Source organism: Canis lupus, chromosome 17 (assembly GCF_048164855.1).
Source record: "Canis lupus baileyi chromosome 17, mCanLup2.hap1, whole genome shotgun sequence".
In the NCBI taxonomy this organism is placed as follows: Eukaryota; Metazoa; Chordata; class Mammalia; order Carnivora; family Canidae; genus Canis; species Canis lupus.
This window is the reverse complement of record NC_132854.1, coordinates 41940202-41964364: the sequence shown is the minus strand read 5'-3', so window position 1 is coordinate 41964364 and position 24163 is coordinate 41940202. Positions and strand designations below refer to the sequence as shown.

General features: G+C 33.9%; 1 long non-coding RNA gene across 2 annotated transcripts in view; it reads right to left on the bottom strand.

Annotated features, from left to right (window-relative positions):
• Window positions 1-24163, bottom strand: part of LOC140608045 (uncharacterized) — a 314230-nt gene continuing 290067 nt past the window's right edge. The window contains exons 2-4 of one of the 2 annotated variants that reach the window (XR_012009992.1): window positions 15147-15268; window positions 8545-8601; window positions 1-564 (exon numbers count right to left, since the gene is read on the bottom strand). This is a non-coding gene — a long non-coding RNA (uncharacterized lncRNA). The remainder of the gene's footprint in view (window positions 565-8544; window positions 8602-15146; window positions 15269-24163) is intronic. The other variant, XR_012009991.1, reaches the window with a different exon arrangement.

The following is a 24163-nucleotide window of genomic DNA, read 5'->3' as shown; positions in this document are numbered from 1 at the left end:
CACATAGAGAGAGAGAGAGACAAAGACATAGGCAGAGGGAGCAGCAGGCTCCATACACTGGGAGCCCGACGTGGGATTCGATCCCGGGTCTCCAGGATCGCGCCCTGGGCCAAAGGCAGGCGCTAAACCGCTGCGCCACCCAGGGATCCCCAAAATGGTGATCTTACCCAGAGATGAAGGTACATACTTAGAAAGGGGAAGATAAACAGTAAGAGAACGTTCCAACTATAAGGTGTACAATGACATTACAAATATGATCAACATGAAATACATTCATTATGTCAGTAGGACATTGTGGCTTGGAGAAATATATTTTACAGGTGTAATAATCAAATTGTACTAACAGAGGCTACATTAATTAAAGTCAAGTTTAATGAATCATGGAGTATCTTCTAAGCTGAAGCAGGATATATTATAAATCAATTTACCATTTGCTTATATCTTGAGATCCAAAGTACTGCATGCTTGAGATGGCTACTGAACTCAAGAGAACAAGTCTCCAGGTATATGCATCAAATGGAACTGGACTGCAGGTCAGGCCTATTACAGCAAAGATTTTCAATTCTGGAATAAACATTAATACCAGACTCAGTACTGCCCACAAATTTGAAGAGGTAAAAGGCATTTTTAGAATAAAAAATCAAAGTCTGTACCGTCCCTTTCACTTTTAATATCCACTAATTCTGTGAGTTTCGAACTTATGATAATTGGTATTCGTTGTTGTGAGTTATTTAGCAGCAACATGGAATTGCCTAGGCTTGCACAAATAATTTTGGTATATTTATAGAATTTTATGCATTGCAAATAGAGAATACATTTGGTGTATTAAAAACAAACCATGCACTAGAGAAAAGAAAATCTCACATTCAAAAGAAACTTCATAAAACCATGTTTCCTAACCATACTGCAATAAAATTAGAAATCAATTAGAATATTAGAAATCAAATAGATTAATCAAATAAAATCATCATATCTGGTAACTAACAAACTACAAAGTGAATGCTAGGTTAAAGAGAAAATAAGAAATTTGAAAAATTATTAGTACATAATTCCTATGGAATCTCTAAGTGCCAAAATACCTGAGCCAACACTGAACTAGCCTTTGTAAAAAAAACTTGTAGCAACAAAACAAAACAAAACAAAACAAAACAAAAACAAAAACAAAACTTGTAGCTCAAAATGCAATTCAAAAGTAAAATGTTTCTACCATATAGCCATTAGAAGATAAAAGTTTTAAGGATAATTACAAGTATCCATAACAATGTGAAATGATAAATATTCATATACTGCTGGTGGTAAATTATATTGGTACAATCACTTTGGAAAAGTTTAAAACTTGATGATATCTTTTAAAGTGGAAACTTAAGGGACGCCTGGGCGCTCAGCGGTTAAGCATCTGCCTTTGGCTCAGGGTGTGATCCTGGAATCCGGGATCGAGTCCCACATTGGGCTCCTTGTGGGAAGCCTGCTTTTCCCTCTGCCTGTGTCTCTGCCTCTCTCATGAATAAATAAATAAAATCTTAAAAGAAAATAAAGTTGAACACTTCCATATGTTTTAACCTGATATTTATACTCCTAAGTACATGCTTAATAGAAACATTTACAACATATATTAACCCTAAGACAAGTACCAGAATATTCATGATAGCACTATTTTAATGACCCTAAACTTGAAACTACTCAGATGCCCAGTAATATTATAATGGAAATTAAATTACAGCATATCCATATAATGTAATACTTTCCAACCATGCAAATGAATAATTTGGACTACACGCAATATGAGTAGATCTCATAAGCACTATGATGAGTGAAAGAAGCAAGACATAAAAGAATGTATGATTTTGAAGAAATACTGTAGAATCCCATACAGAATACTGCTTTAGAAGAGGGTAGAAACAAAACAAAACAAAACAAAACAAAAAAAGAAAAGAAAAGGGTAGAATCAAAGGGACTATGAGAGGGCTTATAAGAGGTTATGATTTTTGATCAAGGCTACTAGTTTCACAATGAAATCAGTTTGTCAAAAGTATGTGTACTATACTCTTGTACACACTCTTTAGTAGTTTATATTATACTCCAATAAACATTTTAAAAGATGAATAAATGTTAAAAATATAGGTGCTCCATTCAGAATTTCACAAAGAATAAGGAAACAAATGTAAAATATGAAAGTGAAAAAACTTGGTTTGAAAAACAGCCATGAACAATGAATGAGAACAAGCCTTGTTCAGGCTTGAGGATGGGTGAGAACAATGATTTAGATTCAATTAAGGTATCACCTTCATTTCTTACAGAATCATCCATAAGTAGTTCAAATTCAAATCCAATTTATGGTCACAGATACATGTGATTACATCTCCTCCCTTCAAATGGAAGAACAAAACAGAAAGAACTCCCAGATGAAAGGAATCCATTATAGACAGTGTTTTTTTTTCTGTTATAAGTGGTAGTAGAGGACAATGATTGGGAGGGAATATGAACACAAAAGCAATAGTTTTATTTCTCCACATTGTTTCTTATTGTATCATTGATTCTTCTTTTGTTTCTATTATGGTAGGTATGGCTAAGTGCTACCTGTCAATCAGCTCACTGATGCGTCCTTAACTAGTATTTAAAAATCCTTGATGTGTGGAGACACTTTCTCATTAACCTAGTGAAGTATGTTTTCAATTCCACATTACATAAACATAAGGCCAATTTAATTGATAGGTGACAGTAATTTCAGCAAAACTCACTGTATCACAAACTCTAACACAAAAGTTAAAAATAATTTAAACTATGTGATTCAGCTCTTGAACGTGTTATGTTTGGACACATTTCACCACCTAAATGTGGTTTATAAATTCCAATTATACTTCTTTCTCCTTTTGGAGAGTTCAACAGCCTCTTTTTGTTAATCACATTCAGTAGCTCACTGACTAGAACATTTCTCAGGGATCCTTAGCCATATGTAAAGGTATCACCATATTGTAATACTAGAGCAGGTGATCTCTCAGCAACATCTCAGATCCTGGATCTGTATGACCAGTAAACTCCTTTTAGCTAGACAAGGCCACTTGAGGACATAACTTTTGAAATTTTCAAAAGAATTACTCTCTCCTTGAAGCAAGTTTGACATGAGTATAAAATTTGTATAATTATTTCTTCCTCTCTGCCACTCGGCTATATTTCCTGAACCCTTTGTAATTACCTCATCTCCAAGATCTATACTGTCTTGGCATATTCAAGATGAAAACCCATCTCAACCTCATGATGCTAGAGCATTTAGGACTCTTATCCCTAACTTTTTATTCAGTCTTTAGCAAAACAAACAAACAAACAAACAAAAACAAACCTGAATTAATCTTTCTTTAATATGCATTTCAAAAATTTAGTAGCATCACCCATTACTCCCTCTAATATTCAGCTTGATATTATTACCATGGCCACTAGCATGCATACATACATACAAACACAAAGACCACACACACTTTCTGCTCTTACATCTTATTGTCAAGGTTTGAATATGAAAAGCTGTGCCTGAACCATCCTAGAGAAATTTTGAAATTTTGTGGAATATGTGTATTTTGCTGCATATAAACTATTCCCCTCAGCTGTACCAGTGAGACAAACTGTGTATTTCATGGTAGTGGTCTCTGGGAACAACAACCAAAAAAATCACGTATCTTTATTCATGTTTCTTATTTCTTATTGAATATTTTACTCCAGTGGGTACCATTGTTGAATTGGAGAGCCTTCCATTTTTGTTTGTTAAACTATAAGTGCTCTTAAGGTTGCTGTTGATCAGAAATTAGAGATGCCTTTGGGAAATGGGAAAGCTGTCTTTTTACCTGACAGACTATTCTACACACGTACCACAGGAAATTGATCATATGGACACTCTCCATTCCCCAGGGATGTCCTCTCTATAGGCTTCTAACTAGTCCACTCAATCCCCTTTTATTCAGTCTTATCATAACAGTGAGGACCTAAAACATAGGTATTCCCATGTGGAGATTGTAGACGCAGTTAACTTCTGCTAGTGGGATAAAGAAAATAAATTTAACAAATCAGTTATTTTATCCACTCCCTTGTTGACAGGGCAACAACTATATGGTCAAAGTTGGTATGGGTGTCTAAAGAGAGTGCCACCGTTTCATTTAATCTACTCTAGTTCCACTGTGAGGCCCCATAACCCATGTGCAAAGAAGCTGCTTAATAATAATAATAATAATAATAATAATAATAATAATATAAAATAAGTAAGGAGGATCTTGCTTTTTTGTGTCTTCGAAGATCCTCTTAACCTAGAATGAAGTGTTTTTACTTAACAACTGAGAAATACTGTTTGAATCAAGGGACTTGTGTTAGACCTTCCCTGTTATTTTGTACCTTGACTCTGCCTACTGGATAAAATAGCATTATCTCCTAAAATCTTGTGTGTAGTTTTATATATAAGATAAGATAGATAAGATATTTTTCCATCTGATCTACTATCACAGTTTCCCTATTTAGGAAGCATAACAAAAGCTGTTCATCCCACTTACAATGAGTCCACTCACTTTTCTATTGTCCTTAATAATTCTCCATGTCAAGAGGCATTAGCCTCACTCTCATATTAACACTAACTCCAGGACACTTGCAAGTCCTATAGAATGTACAATGGCTTAAATAGTTGGGGACAGCCTTCATTTTCAGCTGTTGCCAGCCAGGTAACTGGTATAGTATCTGGGCCCAAGGAATAGATTAAAGTGTGCCATTCTGAAAAGTGACCTAGATATACTCCCTCTTTTTCCTTTTCTGCAACTACCATATGGTATTATTGCGTTTGGCAGGTTGTAACCTCCCTTCTCAAATCTAGTGCTCTGCTTGTGCTTAATTAAGTATATAGTAAGATTATGAAGCACATGATCAATGGCAGACACAGAAGACCCAGGTAGAGGCAACCAAACCACAGGGCTTCCATGCAGGTGTCCCCAGTTATAGTACAGATGAAGAGTCTCCTAACCCATACCAGTTGTAAGCCATCTGTTGGGCAGCATCTGAGACTGGATGCTACAGGGAGCCCTGATTCAGGTGGATGCAAGAGTAAGGAATGTTCTCACTTGGGGAAATTTACCAATAGAGTTTAGCTCATGTCCAGGGTCCTAATACTCCCCGCTAATCCTAAACTCCCACTCTGAGTTACAAGTTAAAAGTTACCCTCCCAAACTTTCTTTGAATTATAAGTTGTACTGAGAGATCCTAGAGGCCTGACTTTCTTTGCCAGAGTTCCTTTCCTAGAAGCCTCTTAGATACTCCTTTTTGTTGCTTTTTGCCTTAAAACAAAACAAGAGGGGACGCCTGGGTGGCTCAGTGGTTTAGTGCCTGCTTTAGGCCCAGGGCGTAATCCTGAAGTCCCAGGATTGAGTCCCACATAGGGCTCCCTGCGTGGAGCCTACTTCTCCCTCAGCCTGTGTCTCTCCCTCTCTCTCTCTCTCTGTGTCTCTCATGACTCAATAAATAAAACCTTTAAAAAAAAAAAAAGCAAAAAACAAGAGGAGGATGTAGTTCATTTTTATTTTAATCTTTCCCCTTTCTCAATTAAACCACTAGGCTATTCTAGCAATCCTGCCAGAGCCCCAAAGTCCAGAGATTATATTTACAAAATATTTGTCAGTTTTGTGTGTAAGTGTGTATATGCATGTTAGCTGGTAAGTAGATGGCAGGGAAAAAGTGTTGTCTGTTACTGGAAAAATCGATAAGTAGAATGTGGAGAAGGTATATTGTATGATGCACATAAAAGTAAGAGTCATCAAAGTAAGCAGTAGGAGAATCAAAGTAAGCAGTCTAGGAGAATGTTAATACCCTTCACCCTAATACCTTAACCTTTCCTCAAAGAGGATGACAAAGAGAACCTTTAATTTTAATTTTATCGGGCAGCATTTGAATAGAGAGGTGTTTCTTTGCACTTGACAGCCCTTCTTAGACTAGAACTATCATGTCTCCTACTGTGTGTATAATAAGTTGTTCTTTTTGTTAAAATAGCTTGTATTGTTGGTCTGTGTCTCCACATCTGATAGGCAACCCACTCTGATCACATGACAAAGGCTAACATAACCTTATACTTTGCTACTTATCTAAGGTTTGAATGGTTCACCAAACTTCACAGAACTAGAAAGTTGTATATTCTAGGTACATGTCTCCAGATGGTGGAGTCTCTTTCAGCCCGGCTCACTGAGCTGCCTATAAAGGGTAGTCTCTCCAATGACTGCTTAGATTTGTAGAATTTACCTAAACTTTAAATCACTGAGGTCAGAGAATTGTTTGTTGTCACAGCATAACATAGTCTGTCCTGACCGAAACAGAATTTTTTTCATTTCATTATGTTTTATTATCCTGTCTTTTCCCCTGCAGGGATGAGTAGTATTTCCATTAAAACTAAAAGAGCCTGTATATTCATTTGAAGCTATCAAAGGAAAAAGCTAGCTAAAGGGATTGACAATTCTTATAAAACACCCACAGGTGAAAGAGTAGGTAGAGAAAGAAGGCAAAGGCTCTGGGATTTAGAATTATGTTTCCCACTCCCAATCCATTCCTTTTTTGGGGGAGAAATCCTTCCCAATCTATTTCAGAAAAGGGTCCTACCTTTCCTGGTTGGTAGTAAGAGGCAAGAATTATAATTCATGTAGCAATCTTCCTTAATTGTTAGTAGTCTATACCATTTATGAAAGCCATAGCAGAGTGAGTTTTATTTTCCTTAGTAAAAGAATAGTTTCATTTAGTGATATAGTTAATCATGGTTGTGAACCAAATTATATTATTAAAATGTGGTTTAATTAGGCTGATTGTGACCATGCCTAAAAGTAAGGTGAGGCAGCTACTAAAACCAGGACTCACTCAAGCATGAAGTTTCACTGCAATCCTGTTTTGTTCAAACAGAAATCTTCCAGTATTTGAACTTACTCACTATTTGCTCCAGAGACTCCATTCTATTTCCCCTTTCTTTGTTATTGCCTAAGAATATCAAACTGCACCCTCTATTCTTTATTATTTCTGAATTTTCACATCCTGCTGAACAAATCATTCTGAATACTGAATGAGCTATAACAAATTTTTGCATACAAACTTTGTCAAAAATTTTTTTTAAATAAATGAAATTATATATGCTTATGTAGTATAAAATGTTAAGCCAGTCAATCAATACAAAAATACAATTGAACTTATATTAGTGGGACAGCAAAACAGATGCAATTTTATTATTAATTTGTGCTAATGTTGATCATTCAGTACTTATAAAATAGTGACCTACACACTGTATTGGTAAATAACCAACTTTGAGGGCAACAAGTATGAGAACCAGTTGGTTTGATGTGAAATTTTTATGGGTTTACAGCTCATGCTTCACTCATTAACATTTATTTGGAACTTGATATTTTTCATATCATATCTGTTCATCACTTTATTCTCAATATGCCACTTATGAGGCATTCTGTCTTCTATACATTTGTTGACACCAGAAATGGAAAGGTTGCAAATAACACAGCTGAGCAGAATAAGTGAGAATAGGATAGGTCAGACTCACTCTGGCAAGAAATTGGATGTTACAATGGATCCAAATGTATTTTGGGAATTTGTTATAAACCACTAGATCAAAAACACCATGAAGTTGAGGAAACGGTCTGTGAAATAAAAAGAGCCTGTGATAAAGGCGAAGAGAACTGATGAAGGATTTTAATTACCTAGCACATAAAGGAAAAATACAAAAAATATGCTGTTCAGAACTACATAATACTATCTCGTTGTCAAGTATATTACTTCTACTACCTTTTTTCATTCAAATTAAGACAAAACTTCTGTATAATCTCTATCTATACATACATTTTCAAATTACCTGTTTAGTTTTACATTAGTAAAAGTTGTAATTTATTTTTAGTTGGCAGAGATATTCTGAAATTTTGATTAATTTGGCTGCTCAATGATGATGAAAAGTAGAAAGATGATTAATAATGATTATACATCCATAAAATCAATTTGTCACATTCACAAAGTTTTTCACTGAATATAATCCAAATTAAAGTTGATTTTGCAGCTTTTCTCCTAGTTAAAAAAATAATCCTTTGATTATGATTGAAAGGCAGATCTAAAACAGACCAGAAATCTGTTAATTGGTTATTAGGAAAATCAAATTGAAAATAAATTATATTAATATGTATAGTTCAAAAAAGGAACCATGAGGGCTCAGCACATTTAGAGTAGAAAAAGCACTATAAATGTCTACCTAGAATTATTTTGGGATGTCTATATTGTTGAGTGTTGGAAAGAAAAGCAAGGGAATGAAATGTCAAAAGTCCAAAACCGAATTTAAATAAAAGAACTCCACCTAAATGGCCAAATGAATTTGAACAGAACATTATCACAACTATGCCCTTTACCTCAATTTATTGCTACCATTTTGTCTTCAGAGGAAAAAAAATGAAAAAGAGGAGTTAAAGAGTGTTTGCAACCAGTTGGAATTTCATCAGTCTAGATTCTAAGTGCTAATTGGTTTAACTCCCTAGGTAGGCACCTCTTATTACATACCAGAACTTCTTATTATGAAGCTAGATTTTTTTCTTCAGGTCAGTGAAGTCTGGGCTTCTACAGGAAAATAAAAAGAGGCATTATTTTCACTAATCACTGTTATTCTTCAATAGTAATTTAATGCATATCTAATAAATGTTATTTGTTTGTAAGGGAATAAAGGCTAAAGGCATCTTGGTGTGTTAGGTTATAAAAGTTTGTAGGTGGCTTCAAGCTGAATGATTTTTCTCATTTTCTATGAGGATGACAACCCAAGTTCTAGAATATAGAGTTATTTTACTTTACCATAAAATATACAAAAGGCTACAGTGTGCTTTTGTATTCATTACTGGGCACTTGAACTTCAATGTTACAAGATAGGAAATCTTGAAAACTTACTCCAGGAATGTTACTTCCTCTGTTAAAAGTTAGAGTAGTGCATTGATTACAACTCAAGTTTCTGAAAGTTGCCAGCCTGAGATCATGGCACAGCGTTGCCATTTGTTAGCTATGACCTCTTGGGCAACTTTCTCATTCTCTTGGTGTTTTAGTTTCCTCTCCTGGAAAATGAAGAAAATAGTAAGTGAGATAATAATATAAAGTGCTTAGAACAATGCCTAGCATGAGGCAATTCCTGTAGGAAAGTGAGATTTCATGGTCTTTATGCTATTATTATACTCTGAATGTCAGAGATAAATGATTCCATCTAAGAATGCATCTTGTTTCAATGACAAATTTGGAATGATCCTAGGGCTGGATGTCAAGTACTATAATTGATTCCTTCTTGGGTCACAGACTTTGGTGTTCCTAAATCTATAAATTAATTTCCAGGGACTTCTAGGAAATCTGTATATCTCAGCCGTTATTTTAGCATTTCACAGCATTTTGGGCAGTCATTTCTAAATCTAGCTGGCAGAATCAGAAAGTTTTCTCCTTGATACAAAATTGAGCCAGATTTTTTTTTTTTTAAATAGAACTACTCTCAACTTCTATGCTGGAATCTCAGTAATACAATTTTTCTCTGTGTTTAATATGAAGACTTTTTTTTCCCTTTGGAAAATTTACTTTGCTAAAAACAATGGTAATACTTAGTTCACTTAAACAAACATCATGAAATAGTGGGGAATTTTTCCAAGCAGTTTCCTCTATTACAGGCTGGATAAGCATATTAAAGGTACACTGATCTTACAGGGTTTTATGATTAGAAATCACATATAAGTTAAAGCAGAGACCAATAGTCATAGAATTTGGCATTATTATATTTTATTCCTGGACATTCCCTATACCACATGGGTTAAAAAATTCACACCAAGCTATTCTCAGAGTTTGCGGATTTTACAGTACTCTTTGAAATCCTTTAATTATAGTAACTTCCAAAGTTGCCTCCTATAACCCTCACCTTCCTGAGAACCAAGCTCTCTGATCTCATCCAAATCTATTTGGGAAAATGGGATTTGGAGGCAAACTTAAGAAATAAATTGTTGCTGACAACATTATCTTTTTGTTTTGAAGTGTTTCTGATCCAAACCCATCCTGTGAGCTCTTTGGCACTATAAATTCTTCTTTTCCACAAGACTTGAAAAATCTGAGTTGACTAGACACCTTGGGATCTATGACAAACTCCAAAATTACTAAATATGTATTTCAGATTTGTTTTGGGATAGTTATAAGAGACACTTAAATGAGCTATAAGTTTCAAGTCCCAATTTGCTTATAGAAGAAAAATATACATGTAAAGCAAACCTAATTTAAGTGATTACAATGATTTTTGTTTTAATATTTTGACCTTATTTTAATTAACTTTATGGTAAAAGCCCATATTTTCCTCAAGTCCTGATACTATGCTAGATATGGCCTTCTTATATTCTTTCCCTTCTACATATGGAAAAAAAAAAGATCTATTTCTTAATTAGCCATAAGTGCTTCAATTTTTCTGTTGAATATTATACATGGGAATTGCAAAAATACCAACAATTAACAGAAAAGCATTTATGACTGTCAGTTACTGGTTTAATTAGTTATGTCACTGTGGACAACTAAGAGAATCATAAATATGCTTCTGTTTCTTCGGTATAGACATCATACTCAGAGAAGGCAACAAAGAGTTTGGATCGGTCTTTTTTTTTTTTTTTTAGAGGTATTTATTTTAGAAGAGGGGGACACAAAACGAGAGAGAATCTCAGACTTCACACCTAATGTGGATTGCAACCAGGGGCTTGATACCATAACCCCAAGATCACCACCCCAGCCAAAACCAAGAGCCAGGGGCCCAACTGACTGGACCACTCAGGCACCCTGATTTGTCTTTTTTAAGCTTTAAAAGTCATGGAATTCTGAGGCTATTAAAGTGCCCCCTTCTCAAGTAAAAGAGAGAGAGATAGAGAGAGAGAGAGAGGAGAGAAACATTTATAATAATAGAAAATAATTGCATATAATTAAGTATACAAAATTGCATCGAAGAATAGAGGTAATTATCTAGCTTCTTCAGTGTAAATCCCAAAAGTAATTTTTATCTGGCTTGTAAAAATATTTGAGGCAACATTTTATTTCTGAAAAATAGTGCCTTTACTTTTGCATTTCTCTTAAATATAATTAAATTACTTATAAGCATATAACCATATCATCTGCAAATTACCACATTTTATATACTATTAACAGTCATATTAAATCACTCAAAATTTTTAAGGAAAATTTTTAGAAATGAAACAATATTTTGGATATAAAAACTAATTCTTTGGAATTTGAAAATTTCTCCCGTTAAAACAATTATAATCTCTTCTAGACATTTTTTTCAAAATGCTTAATTTGTATATCAAATGTTTATTATAATAACAAACAGAGAGAAACAAATAAAATCTATTTGCAAAGAATCTACATTTTTTTTTGGCCTAATAATACTGTTTTCTTGTGAAAGAAAATAAGTATTCAAGTGTACCAATTATTTTCTTAACAGGATAAATAATCTGCGTTAAGAGTATTTCTCCACAAATAGCAGAAGACAAAGCCATAGTGGAGTGGAATATTCATACATTTTCTAAGTGCTAATAATCCAATTTGCTTGCTCACTTTTGAGAAAATTGCAGTTCTTGCCATAAGCACATTAGTTTCCTTCTATCTGAATCATGATTTTGACTAAGTTTTACAAGAGCACAGAAGAAGAAAAAATAACTTAGACCTGATAAAACACTGGGATAGGAAAAACTACCTAACTCCAAAAGGCAACTTTTTCCCATGATTTTGTAATCTTGAAATGTAATTTGAAGTAATATGTGCATATTTCCCTAGGAATTATTTTATATTCATAGCTATCTTATGCCTGAAGTTATTTCCTCTTTTTAACGTGAACAAAGAATTTGATCCTTGGCAAACATCTCATGAGGATATGAACTCAAATATTTCAGTTAAATATGATTTTTTAATTTAACACATTAGGATAACTGAGAAAAATATTAAAAAATCAGAAAATGAATTTTCAGATAATGAAGTTCTTTATTATCATTATCTCCACTGTTTTGCCATAGTAGAATTTAACTTCTTAAGACCATTACAGAAAATGCATTATTTGTATTTGTCAAGTAATTAGAAACCTTAGGTACTCTAGTACTAATATTTTTTTCTTCTTAAGAAGTTTAAATACCTGTTAATACCTGTTACTTTGTTATAAAAAAAGTTTGGTTTATTGAAGTCAACTAAATTTTTTGTGAAACATCACAAGACAACACAACAAAGACTAATTTTAAATGAAGGTCTCTGATTCCAGTCCTTCAGTATTCAATAATAAAAGATACTGGAAGTATCTACACATGTGCTGTCAATAAGAAGCTATTATTTTATTATTAAAATTTTTATCATACAATATTTCATCCATAGAATAAAAGTAAGTAACATATTTACTGTTTACCACAGGGAAATACTCAACATATACACCACTAATGAAAATGAAGCTGGCATATGCTCTTGCCCTTTGACCACCCAAAAGAAACCACAATCCTGTATCTTATGTAGACCATTGTCTTACTTCATGCACACACATATAAGCATGCACATGTACACTCACACAAACGAGTCACAACTATAGGAATTCCTTTTTTTTTTTAACTATAGGAATTCCTAAAAGGAAAAAATGCTGCTTAGCTTTCGTTGACTTTATAAAATGGCTATGATGCTATAAGAATTTTTAGAGATTTACTTTTTTAACTGAGTATTGTATTGTTAGGATTAATCCATTTCTTTTGCATGTCATATAATCTTTAATTCTATAAGTATAGCAATCACGGAAGTAACACATCTGTTCACTAGACTCTGTACCAGACTTTTTTTCCTTCAACATTTTCTCATTTTTATTAAATTAATTTACATACGATGACATTTATCATTTATCATTTTTAGTGTTAAGTGCTGCAAGTTCTGAAAAACACTCACAGTCATATGGCCACCAACATAATCAAGATACAAAACAGTTGAATTACTCCAAAAATTCTCCTGTGCCATATTGTAGTAAACCTCTTCAACTACCAACCTCTGGCAACACTGATATTTCCTGTTCCTTTAGTTTTTCATTCTCCACAATGTCCTATCAATGGAGTCATATTGGATATAGACTTTGGAGTCTGGATATTTTCAAATAGCATGATACACTTGTGTTTTCATCCATGATTTTGTATGTTTAATAAGGTTTTCTCTTTATTTAGACATTCCACAGTGTGTTTGCTTATTGACTCACCACATGAATGGCATTTGGGTGGTTATCAGTTTAAAATCATTATAAATAAATCTACTATGAACCTTTACTTGCTAGGTTTTATGTGAACATGTTTGCATTTCATTGAGTAAATATCTAAAAGTGAGATTCCTGGAACATAACGTAAGTGTATGTTTAAGTTTATAAGAAACTGTCAAACTGTTTCCCAAATTTACTGTACAATTTTACTTTGCCACCACTATGTATATTAGGCCCAGCTGTTTCGCCACCTAGCCAACCTAGTCACTTTGTGGGGGATGTTTTTCTTATTATTGTTGCTGTTGTTTTCTTTTGTTTTTCCCATTTCCCTCTTCACTAATAAACAAAAATGAGAAATTTTTGCATGGTTTCTAATTCATACCTGATACATATCAGGTACTCAAAAACATTCTGAACAACATTATTCTAAATGCTTTGGAAAATTTTCCCAACTTTCTCCATCATAAAAAAGAAGTTCAATTCTCTTCTCTCCATAATAACTCAACTTTCTTTCATGGTTTTGTTTTAAAAGAATACCAAAAGTAAGCCAACAGTTAACTGCAGTTGACTGTTGTAATACCAAATTTCTCCCTGGGAATTATCCTAACAATGCTTTGCTAAACATATTACATAGTCCAGAATTCAATACCTATGGAAGAAATGATTCATTCATAAATTAGAGAAAAATACTCCAAATAATCAAGAACTGAAAATGAATCAGAAAATAAACCTGTAACTTAGTACTTCTAAGTACTAAGTACTTCTTTCATTTTCCATAGGTACTTCTTATGTTTTTAATTTTATTAGCTTTTTGTAATGAATCTTTCAACAAGACTCTTTTGGAATCTTCAAGGCTTTTGGAAGCTTCCACATATGAATTAAAACAGCCATCCTATTATGTTTATTTAATTTGGGAACTCTTATTTTTAAGTGTACCTCTTAAGTAAACATCTTGTCTAATTGGAACATTTCCCATAATGGCCACTCTAATTCTCGGTTATTTTCAATACATCTTTTTCACTTTGCTAGATATCTACCAACTTCCAGGATTATAGTTATTAGAAATAAAACAAGCAGGTGTGCTGGAAGGTAGCAGACTTGACTGTTTAGAATTTAAGGATTTCATCAGCTGAAAGTTTGGGTTTCTCAAAGCCCAACTAATACCCTAAAGGGACGGGCTGTGTGCTGTGAGGTTGGGCATCATCCATGTTTTACAGAGTTTCTTGTTGCATAGAAGTTTTCTTGAGGTTGGTAGGTGACCTAGTGTCCATCTAAACTATTTCATAACCAAGTTATCCTTACCACGAGAGTCTTCTTGAGATGGCGAGTGCTCTCACAGCTTTTTAATGCTCAACCCATGCCCACCAATTTTTGCAGATTTTGGCCTCTGAGGTGTCACTAGCAATAGCCTTTGTTTACATAAAACAAGAAAGACAGGGATGCCTGAGTGGCTCAGTAGTTGAGCATTTGCCTTTGGCTCAAGTGGTGGACCAGGAGTCCTGGGATCCAGTTCTGTATCAGGCTCCTCGCAAAGAGCCTACTTCTCCCTCTGCCTATGTCTCTGCCTCCCTCTGTGTCTTTCACGAGTAAATATCTTTAAAACATACACACACACACACACACACACACACACACACACAAGAAAGACAAACATTTACCTTAATATATTAGCAGTACTGTTTCCTGACTGTAAGAAGGCCCTGCACACACCACCACTAACCCCCATGGAACCACACTGAGATTTTTCACCTGGGTAATTTTGGCATGAAGAGCTAGGGGGCTTGGCTCAGGAAGACCCTTCTGCCACTCAGGCTGACCCACTCTGTAAAGGAAAGCCATATAGATAGATCCAGAGCTCAAACGCAAAACCGAGCAGAGCTCAGACTTAGAGGAGCTTACTTACCCATAGCTTTTGTAAACATCGAGAAAGTGTGTTCAAAGGATTCACAGGTACGAGGTTTGTGTTTCTCACTGTCCCCCACATGCTGTTGATGTTTGCTTCAGATCCTGTTGCTGCCTCCAAATCTGTTACATAACAAAATTCAACTAAGTAAATTTGAAGCTCTAATTGGCTTTATTAAATGATTCATGAATGGGGTAGCACCCCATCTAGCAAGTAGAGAGGTGCTCCCCTTAGTATACTTCTTCAAAACCCACAGATTATGCCTGTTGAACTATGCTGACATTGGGACCTTCTGTAAATTGAAATTTGTTTGTTTGAATCATGTAGCTATGGGAATTTTAGTATCTAGCATTAATCACCATTTTGTAACCATAGCTACTTCTGATAATTTCAAGTTATTCATGCTCTGGAACATAAAATAATGCCCTATAGACTAATTGCATTAGAATAATAGTTAAATGCTACAAGTTCTTCTAGTGCAAGTTTGACCTACATTTAGCCCAGCAAAGCTAATCAGGTAGAGAAACTTAATCAGTGAACCTAATCAGCAAAAAACTAGGACTATGCTTAAAGACACTAGCCGCTTTTTACCAGGAAAATGAAGTAGTATTTTTTTAAGTGGCTACAGTTTAAAAAAATCTTATCAATTTCCAATTTAGTATCAGTCCTATCCACTAGAGAGTTCAATATTCACTGGATTGAATCCAGCTAAAAAGCGCATACATAGAGCTACTTTGTCTTTGCATTAAGACATGCCAAGTACACACTGTCAACCTGATAGGTTTACAGAAAAAATTATAATTGTAGAAATAAAGTAGTATTTGAATTGATTTTCCTCTTGAAATACATACCTCTTTAGTCACAATGCATTGCATAAATTAATTGATGTAATTGAATCACAAAAGAACAGTTTTGCTTCATTTCCCCTCAATTTAATTTAGCTTGTAAAAACAAAAACTCTTGATAATAAATGACGAATGCTTTGAAAGTGTATAGATAGATTACTATTTAACAATGTAGAAAACTGGGATCCCTGGGTGGCGCAGCGGTTTGGCGCCTGCCTTTGGCCCAGGGCGCGATCCTGGAGACCCGGGATCGAATCCCACATCAGGCTCCCGGTGCATGGAGCCTGCTTCTCCCTCTGCCTGTGTCTCTGCCTCTCTCTCTCTCTCTCTCTATCATAAATAAATAAAAAAAAATTAAAAAAATAAAATCTTTAAACAATGTAGAAAACTGATTGTTTTAAAATAAAAGAATACCAGAGTTACACTCTCTATGTTAGTAGAAAAATCATATGTGCATGAGCATGCTTACATGCAAAGATAAGCCATACCATTATAAATACAAGATCATTATCTTTTCTTTCATATTTATCATGGTCACAAAAATTTGTATGCAGCCACACTTCTTGTCAACTCATAAGACAATGAATCCTAGATAGTGAATGGGCACAGTGTAGAAAAGAATAAAGATAATAGAGTGATATATGTGGCAAACCCTGAACCAGAACAGCTTTTCTTAGAATTATAGCACTTCATGTTGTCTAGTGTTCAGTTCATTTTGCCACCTTATCTCCTAAGGGCAGGTCCTATATTACAAAATTGAGACTTAAAAATGGAGTTTCATTATCCACTGCACAGTTTGAAACATGACTGGTACAATAATTTATAGATTATTTATTGAAATCAGTGACAACACCTATCGGCCCCAAAATATAGAAATGGAGAGAAAGATGTTGAAAGCTTTTAAGCAGCAGAAATACAGTGAATACCTGGTTGTCGAATTTCTGTAAACTGACACTTAATAAAGTACTCTTATGGGTGTCAATATATGACAAAAATCCTTCCTGCCAACTACATGTTTAAATCATAAATCTTCTGACACATCTTGTCAAAAGGGTTTATTTAGTATTTAGTTTGGAGCTATGTCAACAAACACTACATCCCTGGAACCAAATTACCACATTATATATCATATACAAGTATGTATCTCAACAGAATCTTTGAAAAATGATGATTTTCTCCATTTTGCAATGGTAGTTATTTACTTGCTTACACATAAACTGAGGGACAAATCTATGAGTTGTTTTCTAGGGTATCTGATTACAAAAATCTTTAACTTTTGTGCTATACTACAATAACTCACTTTAGCCTGCCTGTCTTCAAATATATTGATGGTAGAGAGAGAATCTTGCCTGGTATGTCAGTTAATACCACAAATCCTGGAGCCCCAGTGCCCAGATAAATGAGGGTTCTTCAGAAAAGCAGAACCAATACAAGAATCTATCTATCTATCTATCTATCTATCTATCTATCTATCTAAAGGATTAGCTAACAAGATTATGGAGACTGAAAATATAATATACTGTTTACAAGTTGGAGACCCAGGAAAGCTGGTAGTGCAGTTCCAGTCTGAGTCCAGAGCCTGAGAATCAGGAGAACATATAGTATAAATTAGAATCTGTGTTCAAAGACCTGAGAACCAGGAGTCTAAGTCCCAGTCCAAGAGCAGGAGAAGACTGATTTCTGAGTTAAGCAGTCAGGCAAAGAGACAATTTTCCCTTCCAACACTATATCCAAGAGAAATGAAAACACGTCCACAAAAAAGGTGTTCAACATTATTCCTAATAACCAAAAGGAGAAACAATTCCAATGTCCGTGAATTAGTGGATGAATAAACAAAAGTGGCATATACACACAATATAATATTATTAAGTCAGAAAAAGGAATGAAATACTGAGACATATTATAACACAGATGAACCTTGAAAATATTGTATTAAGTGATAGAAACTAGCTACAGAAAGTATGTATTCTATGATTTCATTTACATGAATTATCCAGAGTAGCCAAACTTATAGAGGAAAAAAAAAAAACATAAAATAGTTCCTTAGGATGGAGGACAGGGAATGAAGAGAATAAAAGGATGATAGCCAAAAGATATGGGTTTCCTTTATGTATAATAAAAATGTTCTAAAATTGACTCAATGGTGTTTGCATATATCTTTGAATATGCTAAAACCATCGCACTGCATACTTCAAGTAGGTGAATTTTATGATTTGTGAATTACATCTCAATAAAGCTGTTTAAAATATAAAACTGCTTGACTGGCAGCAAAATCAGCACATATATTAGCTGTTATTACTATCTGTTCTTTCTGATATGTCCCACTTGACACAAACCATTAAATCCTATATTCAGTTTCCTTTGAATTAAAACCATATTCCAAGGGTTTTTATCTTTTATTTTTGCCTATTTGGGAGAATTTATAAGAAAAATTTATTCATCAAAACATATCATAAAAAGGCAAAAGCATGAGAATTCAGGATATGGAGGTAGCAGTTGTGTAATAACAAAACATGCATAGATCCAGTATTTGAATTATTTAATATGTGTGCTAAAACTTTCAATCATGTCAGTTAGAAAACAATTCCTAATAATATAGTCTATAAAATCATTATAGGCTTTATGTTTGTTTAAAAAAGCAGGTTTCTTGGGGCACCTGGGTAGCTCAGTGGTTGAGTGTCTGCCTTTGGCTCAGGTCATGATCCTGGGGTCCTGGCATCAAGTCCCGTTTCAGGCTCCCCTCAGAAAGTCTGCTTCTCCCTCTACCTATGTCTCTGCCTCTCTCTCTGTGTCTCTAATGAATAAATAAAATCTTAAAAAAAATTTCTTTAAAGGCAGGTTTCTTTGGGGAAGCAAAGTACAACTGTACATCCTAAAATTTTCCTTTGTGTAGGAGAGAATCCCTGCTCTTCCAGTTACAAACTTTTCTCCTAAAGAGGAAATCGTGCTAACTGAACATACAATAGTTATTTGGATGTATTCATAAACTAACAACTATATGGCCAAGTTGACAATCAATTTGACCACAGACAGGCTGAAACAATTTTTTTCTCTCTCAAAGCAAAACAGATACTTCTTGAAACTACACAAAGATTTTTAAAACCATTTGATAAATTACCACTGAGTTTTAGCCAAACTATTTGGAAACAAATCATAGTAATTTCAGTATTTACAGCAAGATTGCTGGGTCACTGCATATCAGCATTTTTTTTAACGTGACTGTATTTATGTATAGATATGAGAAAAGGAATAAAGAAGAAAAGGAAATGGAAAGCAAAGTGGCCATTTTACCACCCCCGTTGTCTAACAATCACCATTCCAGTATTTGCTAGAATGGCTATCATTGAGTTGACTACAATTTGTCACCATTTTCCTTGTCTTCATTTCCATTTACTCTCTTATTTTTCGATCTATATACCCACAATTTAGATTCTTTAAAAGATACTACTTCATTCCCTACCAATATTTTTGTTTGTTTGTTTGCTGCATTCATTTACATTTTGGCAATTTGCTGTAAATAAACATTTCCATTTACTTTCTGTCAAAGTTTCTGTTCTGTCCCCATTGCCTCTCCTTCCTAAGTTTAAGTTGTGGATAGTTGGACAAGAATTTTGCAGTCATTACAACCCATCCCCAACTGGAATTCACTAAATCACCTATCTCTACCTCTGATCTTCCACTCTTAACCAAATTTTCAAACATTTTTTTTTCACATGTTCAAGATTATACTCTTGCTCATATGTAACAATTGTCCTGACCTTTCTAAGTTCATTCTGTTTCTGAGTCCTATTGTTTTTATTTTTAATGATTCAAATTTTTAAAATGCATTTAGAAATTGTTAATTTTGATTGGTCTTTCAATATTTGTAAAGTATTCTGTAACAACTGTTTAAATTCACATTTCTTTAATGCAAGTGATTTCGAGTTTTGATGAAAGAATTCATGAAATTAAACTGATTGAAAGGAAAATTTGACACAGCTATGGTGATATCATCAATCTGAATTCTAGCAAAAATGGAAAACATTTTATTTTAACCAAATTATGTACACCATAAGAACATCATGGCTGTTATTCTACCCTTAGCCATCAGCTGATTAAAATGGATGCTATAACTTTACTCATTTCTGCAGTATCTGAATGAATTACAAATTTGGACTACATTTGTGTGTTGGAAAGGCATGTTTTCTAAAGCCATAGAACAGAATCAGCATTTTTAAAAAAGTATTAGTATTAAAATATTGGTATTAAATTTTCTCTTAAAACTGATACCCATTCCTAGCTCAAAAAAAAGGATTTTATTTATATTTTTAAAATATACAAATATCACTGAGTTGTGAGAAAATCGGTAAAAATTATCAGAATTTTCTGGTTAATATGAAGCACAGAATAATTATAATGCAGCCCACTTTTTCCCCAGTTAATGTGAAAAATAATCAAGTGAGTATTATCAGGTAATTCAGAAAAAGTAAAGGCATTCAGATTTGTGAACCTTAATCATTACATATATCTATTTATTTATAAAAAAAATTTAAGCATGATTTTTGGAGTTTTAAAATTAAAGAAAAAAAAAACAAAGTTTTTAGTGATCAACCCAGTAGCAATGAACATTTCTAGAGTGTAAATAAAATAGAAATTAAAGATGTTATCAAACTTATCAAACTCAATCGTCATGACAAAAGGATTTAGGAGTCAAACTAAAGTGACTCCTACTGGTCAAAAGAAGTAATTCGAAATTTAATAATAAATGCGATGAATTGAAACTCATCAACTGTATTTAACCTCATGAGTTTATAATGACATTAAGAGAAATGAAAGCCAAACAAGCACCTTCTCAGATAATAGGACACCAATTCATTATGTAGACAACTTGTTAAATAAGAAGGAAAAAACCAAGGATTTTTCTCTCCTTTCCTATATCAACTATACCACTAAGTAACAGCAGGATAACTGAATAATAGAAGAGGAGAACCATCTTCTAATATTATCACTCCAGCTAAAAACAAAAACAATGTAGTGATGCATTAAAGGACCTAGATTTGTGCATTAGTGGCTGTTCCTGTCACAAAAAAAAAAACAACCATTATGTATTACCAGGTAAAAGAGCAAAGAATACCACCAACAGTCTTGTCAGATACATTCTGAATCTGATCAAGCCTCTGGATCCAGCTTCCAATTCTCATGAAAGACTGAGACCAAAGGCATAGGGAGAACACGAATGAGTTTGCCATGTGTAAATTCTAGACTGTAGGCACGCTAAAAACTAAATGACCCAGGTTTGTCCACAACTGAATTACTCACCACAGAGGTTGATTCTGTGATAGTCTTTGGTTCATGTTAGAAAAAGTCTTACTGATATTCAAAGTCTGGAAATTCCTCTAACATACTCCATTTCCTGATATTTCAACAATAACCTTCCTGAAGACAGCAGGAAGGCTCTACCTTGGCCACACTGTGTTCTCTCTAAACCTCAGGGCTTCTGTGGTTCCAGAATGCATTACTGAAATCATGTTTGTGACTCTATTACAATGTAGGGGGAGGAGGTATACCTGCATATTTTTTGTATGGTCTGTTATTAGTTTTCTTTACCAAATGGCAAAATTAGCATGCTGTTTTCAGCTATAGTAAGCCAAAATGCTGGGAGATTCTTTTCCTTTTTCATCTTAAAAAATAGCATATTCCACAGCTATATGACAAAAAGAAAAGAAACATTTTTTATAATTACATTATTTATTGCTTAACACAAAATTGTTTTTGCTGGGAATCTCCATATTACTCTAACTTCATGCTTCTTTCTAATTCCTGTCTTACAGAATGGCATGGAATTGATTGGATAGCATCTATTAGATCCCCCTGACTGGGTTCCCACCCCCTGTACCCCCAGAGGTTTATATATGTGTGCTACACTTCTGTGCCAAGTTTATCCACCAACCAGACTGAAATCAGTAATTTGAAACAGGCCCCCACATTGGTACCTTTGAAGTATCTGGGAATTCCTTAGCTTACCCTCTGGCTAAAAATCTTCCCATCTTGTGAGCCTTTTGTCTAAAAAGTTAGGAATTTTATACAGATTCCTACTCCAGACAGCCTCTCCAATAATAAAGCTAAGGCTATTGGCAGGCAGTATGTTTCAGCAGTGATTTGGAGGGAGACATATCTACCATTACATTTTTCCCACTTTATTGATATCATTTATTATATATATATATATAATTTATATTAACATTGTATTAGTCCTCCAAGGTATAAACATATCATATATATATATGTATATATATATATATATATATATATATATATATATCCATTGTTAAATCATTACCACAGTAAGTTTAGTTAACATCTATCTCCTTAGAATTTTTTTCTTGTGATAAGAATTTTTAAGATCTACTCTTAGCAACTGTACCATTACCTTTTGAGTTGTACTGTTGTTTAGTCAGAAAATATCCCAATGAGTTATATTATTAATAATAGTAATGATAATTAGAATAATAAAATTGAAGTCCTAAAAAAAATATTTCACACACACACAAAACAAATCTTATGAACTACTCAGGTAAGCTAGAAGAAATTTGAAGATGGCTATTTTCTGTAGCAGTTCATAGTCTATTTTATCTGAGACTAAGCCCTGAGCAGGCATTTCACTCTGTGTATAGAGCTTAAAAGCCAGAGAAATTTAGGATAAGAGGTTTAGGGTTAGAAGATATGTCTTCCTATTTCATTTGTGTTGTTCATCAAAGCACCAGTCTAGAGATTTTGGATCAAGATAAAGTTTAACAATTTTTACAGGCCCAGAGAGTTATTACAAACATCTTGCCTAGACATTGTGTATTTCTGTGTGGCTGTCTTGCTTTTTTCAAGAGAAATGAGCAAAAACCATGCAATTAGAACCCGTCTGATATCTAAGTCAGGCAAAGAGCACTTTACAAGCCAGAAGTACTCTTTTTCATTTCATGTACATTTAATTCTGACACTAATTTAGACTCATTCATACAATTTTCATCCAAACCAAAAAAAAAGCCCTTTTTTTCTTTTTAAGTCAGAGCTCTCTGCTCTCTACACCATGCAAAAATGGTTCCAATCTTTAAAACTTTGCATACATTTCAACCCCTTTATGGTAGATCTATTCCAATTAGATAACTCTATAGTACACACAAATGAAAGATTCATATGACCAATTAATCTCCAAAAGTCTTAAAAAGGAGCCAGTCATAGACACAAAAGAGCTACAATGAGAAGCAAACTTATAATAAAAACTAATTATCTTCTTTTTGAAGAGGAAAATGCATTTCGAAAATTAGTTTCACACACACTCACCACAAAGAAATATAAAGAACCAATAGCTGGTTTTTCAATTTTGGCCATTGGTCAAATGTTAATACAAGAAACATTTGCTGTATTTCAAACAAAATCAGCAATCAGCTGCATCACTTTTAGGTTGGAATGGTCAGGTAAACATGAATAATCTTGAGATGTCAATTGAAGCAAGAACTGATCTTCATTCGAGTGATTTTTAATTTAATTTTGTTAAAGTAATTCAAGTTCACAGAATGTGCAAACAAAACAAACTTTAAGAGTTTTATCTGATCATTGGATTATACATATCATTGATTTAATATGTAATATGCGCACTTTATCATCTTTGCATTAGAGATCAGCCGTCTATCTTTTAAAATCATATTCTTGTGATCTATTGGCAAAGTGAGTAGTTTCTAAAAATCAAAACATAACAGTCCTCAACACAAGCAAACACAAGGGATAAACAGAAAGATACAACCAGTGTTTTCCATCACTTGAAAAAGACCATATGGTCAGATAATATAATCAAAGCCAACCTCCCAATGTTGCTGCTAAAGAGGAAACAAAATGATGCTCATTTACAAAATGTAATCAGACTTGGCTAAGAAACCAAACAGAGTCAGAAAGAGTCAACAAGAAAAAATGATCTTCCCTGCCTGGTTAGATTTATTGCTGGAGCCAAGAAAGGTGAATCAAGATACAAGACACAAAAGAAGTACATTTTGGAAGCAACACAACTTGTTTAGTTATAGTGGGTGGATCTGCCTGGGAATCTTGATAGTCCTTCTATCAATTCAGAAAAATTCAGAAGGAAAACATATTTTCATTTGCAGAGTTCTGCAGGGGAATTTACACTTCCAAAAGAACTTAAATCTA